Raw genomic sequence first — 7,791 nt, 5'->3', positions numbered from 1 at the left:
ACACTGTTGATTCTAGATCTCATATATATATATATATATATATATATATATATATATATATATTATTCATCTTCTCTATCTTTTAAAATATTTTTTCATTACTGATCCTCAGGGACTTTTTCAATTGCTTCCCAACAGATTGTCCTGTCATTCAAGGCCCTTCACAGTCTGTGGCTACCTTACTTTTCTAACCTTATTTTGTGCTGCATACTCTGCACAACAACCAAGATCACTTTCTGTTCTATAAGTTCAGCTTTTACTATCCTACCTCATTATTTATTTTCATGTCCTTCACATTCCTTATACATAGGATTTCTTTCTCCACCTCCTCTTTTGGCCTTTTGAATTCTTTAAAACCCAACTGAAATGCCATGTCATCCGTGAAGTGTTCCTTGAACACTAAGGTTAGTAATGAATTTTAATGATTTTCTTAATTTCTTTCTTTCCTGTTTTATCTATCTATACCTATATGCATGCATATATATATATATATATATGTATATATATATATATATATATATATATATATATATATATATACGCCTTATAGCTATTTATAAGCATTCTATATTCCTACTAGATCATTCCCCTTGAGGGCAGGAATGACTTAACTAAACTTTTAATACCATTTTATTTTTTAAGTTACATACAAAGATAGTTTTCAACATTCATCCACTAACAAGTTTATGAGTTATACATTTTTCTACCACCTCTTTTCCCTCCCCATTCCCCATGGTAGCAAGTAGTCTGAAAAAAGTTGTACATATTTCCTTATTAGTCATGTTGTAAAAGAAGAATTAGAACTAAGAGGGAACACATCATGAGAAATAAGGAAAAAAAGAGAAATTTTAAACATAGAAATTCCATAGTTTTTTCCCCTGGATATGGATGGTATTTTCCTTAACAGATCTCTGAGGATTGTTTTTGATCTCTTATTTATTGAGAGGATCTGCATCCATCATAGCTGATTTCTCACAATATTGTTTTTAAGGTATACAATGTTATCTTATCTAAACTTTTTAATCTTTCCTACAACTTAACAGTGATCTGCATTATATTTTGTCTATCATTAAATACTATTGTTTTCTCCAGTTCCTGGATATTTTGAAAAAGAATTTGATAACTTTAATTTTTGTCCTCCCAAAAGTAGTGATTATCTTTAACAGAGGAGAACTATGCAATTATAATGTGTTATTTCATATTACTGTAAAGTCTTATGAGTCACCATGCTGAACTAGTAGATTTAAATAATTAGGAGAGAGGATAGATGTTTCCAAGCATTCTTTTAGTTGCAATCCCTATTGAATTATTGAAAGGTTTTGGTAGTGCATTAATATATTTTTATGATTTACTGGGATCCTTCATGGAACACTTCTACCAAAAAAAGGAGAAACTGCTCATATTATTATAATTTCCTAAATCATGAATGCCAATCAAGGATTTTTTCCTAGTCAGTTTTAGAGACATAATCTTTTTCCTTTTTAAATAAAACTTTATAATTGAAATATCTTTACTTTATAATATAATAAATTAACACTGCCCATTCAAATTACTTTTCTGAACTTTTTCCCATGAAGTTATGAAAATATACATTAAGAGAGGGAAACAAGATCATTCATTGAAAACTTATTCAGTTTATGAGATACTAAGCTCAAATATTTACTAAATTCTAAGGGGAAAATTGTTGTAAGCATAATAGAATTTAAATTATGCATGATTATTCAAAACTAAAGTTTATAATTATTTTTTCTTTTAAAGGGTGAAAACTTAATACCATTCTTTGAGTTATAAAAAACTCTGTAGGTCAATTATGTGATAATTTTTGTGATTTTTTTTCCTGAGATACACATTAGAAGGAGCACTGTACCTAAACAAACAAAAGATCCTCAATACAAGACATTCTAGTAAACTGAACAGGAGTTAGGAAGACAAATGTTATAATCCTAACTCTGATACTTGATGTATAATTATGGGCAAGTCATTAAATGCTGTTGAGTGTTTTTTTCAACTGCAAAATGCAAATGATATTCCCTGTGGTACACACTTAGCTGGGTTGTAGTCTGGTTCACAAGAGCATGTGTGAAGTTATTTTTAAATGTTAAAATTTATATAAATAGCAGTAATTGTTAAATATTGCTATTATAGCAAATAGAAATTTCCAGAAATGTGTTAAATATGACTTTATTTTCTAATATAGTATATTTGACCTGTGCTGCAAGGGAGATGGGGGCTTTGTTTTGTTTATTTTCATTCTTAATTATGATCATGAAGTTCAACATATGATTAAGGACCTTCATAAAATATTCTGCTGAAGTGATATAGGTACCCAAGTAAATAAATTTATTATGCACTTAATTGTGCTTGGTTCTGCTAGGTAATATTAAAAAGAAAAACAATGAACAAGTATTGTTTTAATGTATGTAAAATGTTTTAGAGATAGTATCTTATTTCTAGCTCTTTGGCTTAGCCAGCAACATGAAAATTAAACTAGATCAGTTCTCAGATTTTATTAGGAATTTACTTTATAAACACAAAGGAAGAAAGGGTAAAACAAATCTTAAGAATTTTTTGTGAAATCTGTAGATTTTTTTAAACTTGTTTTATTTTTCCAAATACATTTTATGAAAGTTTTTCAACATTCATGCACTTACATATTTGTAAATTGCACATTTTTCTACCATTCTCCCTTCTCACTCCCATCCCTCAGTAGAAAGCAGTCTAGTAAAAATTGTACATGTACATTTGTGTTTAACATGTTTACAGCTAGTCATTTTGTGAATGAAGGATTAGCGTTAAGGGAAAAGAAATAAAACCTTCAGATAGGAAGGAAAATATAAGTATTTTTAAGAAATGAACATAGTGGGGCAGATAGGTAGAATAATGGATAGAGCACTGGCCCTGAAGTCAGGAGTACCTGAGTTCAAATCTGATCTCAGACACATAATAATTACTTAACTATGTGACCTTGGGCAAGCCACTTAACTCCACTGCCTTGCAAAAAAACTTAAAAAAAAAGAAAGAAAAGAAATGAACATAGTATCTATTCAGATTCTCTGGGTTTTTTGTTGTGGTTTTTTGTCTTTTCTTTTCCTCTGGATGAGGATGTCATGGATGAGCATGTCTCCCAGGGTTGTTCTGCTTCCTTCCATGTTTCTCTAAAGTCTGACCATTCATGGTTTCTTATAGAGCAATAGTATTCCATAATATTCGTATACCACAACTTGGTTAGCCATTCTCCAATTGATGGGCATCCCCTCAATGAAATCCATAGTTAGTGAATGAAAACTTTTATTATAAGTATATCTTAAGACTTGCTTTTTGAATACATTGAATTATAAGTTTGTCACAAAACCACCTCTTATTTTTGTTTTCTAGGTTGGCAAATAAGCAAGATAAAGAAGGGGCTTTAGGAAAAGGAGAAATAATACAGGCTTTACTTCTAGATAAACTTGTCTTTGAGCAAAAATGTCCATGTCAAGTAATAAGTTTCTCTATCCCTCATTCTGTGCTTGCTATTTATTTTATGAATTTTATTTTTATGAAAAATGCTGTTCTTTTCAGACAAAAGTCATTATATAGCACTATAATTTGACAAACTCATGTTTTCTCTGACTACACTTCTTGTTGTTGAAGTGTTGACAAACACTATGGCATTTCTTTTCAGTTAAATTAACCTTTACAAATTTCCACTTCAATACCATAAAATTTCTTAAAATTTTAAAAAACTTTTTAGTTTTTCACTAATGTATAACTTATAGTAATACCATATGCTATACATTACATTGACTTTCAACTAGATAGGAAAAAATTGTAATTCTTGTTGCAGAGTAGTTACCATTCTATGCTAGTAGAAAAGTTTCCTTTCTTGGGGTCTCTATATCAATGAAATCATAGTTCCATTTTTTTTTTAAAAAACTGTTAAAATAGACTGTATATGGAGGAAAGTTTTATAGTGTTGAAAATCATATAAAAGGATCCAATTATTAAGCTTGATACTTCAAACTGAAGATTGAGGCAGTTTTCACAATCAGTATATAAATTCCACTCTTTCCTTGAGATATCCTAATATTGTCTATGACATTTTACTGATATACAGGTCTGGTCCAGGAATGGTGTGTGTGTGAGAGAGAGAGAGAGAGAGAGAGAGAGAGAGAGAGAGAGAGAGAGAGAGAGTTGTGTGTGTGTGTGTGTGTGTGTGTGTGTGTGTCACTCGCATACATGCACATGTTAAAGCTTAGTTTTTTGGTTTTGTTTTTGTTTTATCAAGGCAATGGAGTTAAGTGACTTGCCCAAGGCCACACAGCTAGGTAATTATTAAGTGTCTGAGGCCAGATTTGAACTTGGGTACTCCTGCCTCCAAGGCTGGTGCTCTATCCTCTGCACTACCTAGCTGCCCCAAAATTTAGTTTTTCAAAATTTTTTTAAAAATAAAAAATAGAAATGATAGTATTTTCATCTTCCCTTCCAGTAGATTAACACACCCAACTCCAAAGATCTCAACCATTGATTCACTATAAATTGTTAAAATAAATGTGGCCAAAATGTTTCACTAAAACTATTTTAAAACTAAAGCTATATTAAGATTTCCTGCATTTCATTTCCTTTATATGCAGATAGATTAGTGATGATGATAATAGAAATAGTTGACATGTACTTTGTGCTTTGAAGTTTGTATATTACATATATTTGATATATATCTGGTAAAGTAGAGGCAGTACTAGATTGAGAATCAGAAAACCTGTATTTTGAATCCTTCCTCATAACACTTACTAGCTCTGTGATTATGAATAAGTAACTTAACCTGTCTGGCCCTACTAAATACTTGTAAACAGTTTTTTAAGTTAAAAAGATAAAAGCTTTTTTTTAAAAAAATTTAAACGTACGCAGTTATCTTGTACAGTTATTTTGAGATAACTCTCTTTCTGAGGCTATAAAATGCCTTATATTTTGTGTCTAGGTAATGTTCATGTGTTGACCATATAGCATTAATCTGTTGCTTGCCTTGTTTTTAGGAAGCTTGTTCAGCAGTCTTGGGTTCTGGGAAGAACATTGACAATTTCCATAAGAAAAGGACTTGATTGGATGTTGTGTAGAAGTGGAAATGACTTCGATGCCATAAATAAGTGTGTCGAAAAAGATATGCTTCTACAACAAACTTTGGAAGAAATGAAGACACTGGAAATAACTGAAAGAGTTGAACAACTTCGAAGAGAAAGGTACTGACTAATTAAATTCACAGCCAAAAGCATCTTATGTCAAAACCACCAAAATTGTGGAAGTAATTTATATTAGTTATTTTTCTCTATTCAATTTACTTTTTCTATGTGAAGGAAATCACTGGTTAAGAATTCATTTTTTCTATAGATCTTTTGCAGATAAAAAGTTGGATGATATATTTGAAATAGCTGTAATATACAATTATGATGCTATAAATAATACGTCGTAAGCAAATTTACACAGAGCATCTTTTTTTACTTATAAATCTTCATCTCTCAGAGGTTGGTAATTTTGTCTATCCTCCTTGTCAACTTTGAGACAGTGAATTTTTAAAGGAATTGTTAGATTAAAATCTGTTTATCTGCTTTTCTTTTGTGGAAGAAAAATTCTCCTCTTCCCCCCAAAAAATATTGCCTAAATGAAAACACTTTAGGTTTACATAATTAAATTCTGGATTAAAAAATAAGTTCATGCTATTTTATTTTTAAATAATGTACCAACAAACATAAACTGAAGTTTAAAATGTGAATACAAATCATAAAGTATTCCTGCAGTTAACAGTGTATCTGTCTCTCTTGATATCAAGGAAAAAAGGAAAAGGGTAAATTATTCTCTCCTTATTTCAGAAATAATAGAGTTTTACAAGAAGGCAGATAAGTTGCATTGTGGAGATCATAATAGGGTGGGGTTATGAGATTATGATTCTCCTAGGCATTGAACGGAAACCAGGAAAAGATGAATTTTGATCATGTTTTCACAATACATTAATACTGTTCTTGAATGATAATTTTTCCTTTAAGTCACATATCAATATGATCCTTTTGGAAGAAATATTTCTAGAGTGCAGATTCATTAATTTTTTCTTTTTCAAAGAAAATCAGACATAATAGTTCTATTCTTTATTTGTCTTCAGGGAGAATTAGGTTTCCTTATTTTACTAGCCTTATTGATAATTGATAGAGAATATAATCATGAGAATATTAGTTTCCATAGAAATTTTGAATTCTTTTGGCTTTGATCAAATTCTTATATATTAATTTTTTAAACCTTGTATGTTCTGTTATTTTTAAAGTACCAAATAGATTAAATTTGGACAATTTATATCTCTCTCTATATGCATATATTGTATATATATATATATGTATACATATATTGGTGAGATTCTTTGAGTCTCTTTTTTCTATTGAATACAAAGCAAGGATTTTGATGAGAGATTTTTATGAAAGAAATTTGAACTCAGGTCCTCCTGACTCTAGGGCTGGTACTCTATCCACTGTGCCACCTAGCTGCCCCAACTTCATTTAACTTCTGAATAATTCTGAGTTACAGAGAAGTTGCTGCCTTGCACTGGCAGAAGTGCCTTCCTCAGTGGGAGATCTCCATACCAATAAAATAAATTATAATTCCAGAACTGTGAAGGAGGAAAGCATAGTTGTGAGAATGAACTTAAGAGTGAAGTGAAGTAAAATGAGGGAATGAACATAATGAAGACAAACACCTACTGTTTTTTACATTTCAGAATCTTGTTATTCTCATTAGGATATTTATTTTTAACTATTCTATTTCTCTTCTTTTCCTCTGTCTTGCTACTGGTAAAACTGATCAATTTTGAGTACATTTTAAAATGTTTTAAATTATTGTAAACTCTCATGTGTCAGAATATTCGTATGTGAATATAATTCTTTTCCTTCAAGAAAATTTATTTCTAATTACAATATCTCCTATGTCCATAACTCCCTGCATAATATTCCCCCCTTCAAATCATTGGAACCCAGATTCATCTGGGCCTTTCAGAGCCCATTTGGAGGGGAATGCATTGCAGTGGAAATTCAATCAAGGCAAAGTCCACAGGATGGTGGTTGTCAGGAACAGGTACAGCTGATTGGTTGGTGTCTAGAAAAAGCCACTATTGAAGATTATAGCTGGTAACTTAGAGAAATGAATCTCAGAAAAAAAACGAACAAACAAAACTAGAGAGGGACATTTATTTAACAGAGGTCCAGTAAGTAGAAAAAAATTAAGAGATCTATAATGAACAAGAATTACATTTTATAATCCTAAGCCAGCATCAGAATCCTTTTTCTCAGTTCTTTTTGTTGTTTTTTTTTATTAAAGATATTATTTGAGTTTTACAATTCCCCCCTCTTACCTCCCTCCACCCCACCCCCGCACAGAAAGCAATCTGTCAGTCTTTACTTTGTGTTTATGTTGTACATTGATCCAAATTGAGTGTGATGAGAGAGAAATCATATCCTTAAGGAAGAGACAAGAAGTCTAAGAGATAACAAGATCAGACAATAATATATGGGTTTTTTTTCTAAATTAAAGGGAATAGTCCTTGAACTTTGTTCAAACTCCACAGCTCTTTATCTGGATACAGATGGCACTCTCCTTTGCAGACTGCCCAAAATTGTCCCTGATTGTTGCAGTGATGGAATGAGTGAGTCCTTCAAGGTTGAACATCACCTCTATGTTGCAGTTATACAGTGTTTTTCTGGTTCTGCTCATCTCACTCAGTATCAGTTCATGCAAATCCCTCCAGGTTTCCCTGAAATCCCATCCCTCCTGGTTTCT

The 7,791-nt window shown here is 31.2% G+C and overlaps 1 long non-coding RNA gene across 2 annotated transcripts in view; it reads left to right on the top strand.

Annotated features, from left to right (window-relative positions):
* The first annotated feature begins 5,018 nt into the window (after positions 1-5,018).
* The window catches only part of LOC141491981 (uncharacterized), a 52,291-nt gene continuing 49,518 nt past the window's right edge, over positions 5,019-7,791 (top strand). For both annotated transcript variants that reach the window (XR_012469822.1, XR_012469823.1), the window contains exon 1: positions 5,019-5,216. This is a non-coding gene — a long non-coding RNA (uncharacterized LOC141491981). The remainder of the gene's footprint in view (positions 5,217-7,791) is intronic.

This window comes from Macrotis lagotis, chromosome 6, assembly GCF_037893015.1.
Source record: "Macrotis lagotis isolate mMagLag1 chromosome 6, bilby.v1.9.chrom.fasta, whole genome shotgun sequence".
NCBI classification, from domain to species: domain Eukaryota; kingdom Metazoa; phylum Chordata; class Mammalia; order Peramelemorphia; family Peramelidae; genus Macrotis; species Macrotis lagotis.
The sequence above is the reverse complement of the archived record's forward strand: the minus strand, read 5'-3'. Positions and strand labels throughout refer to the sequence as shown.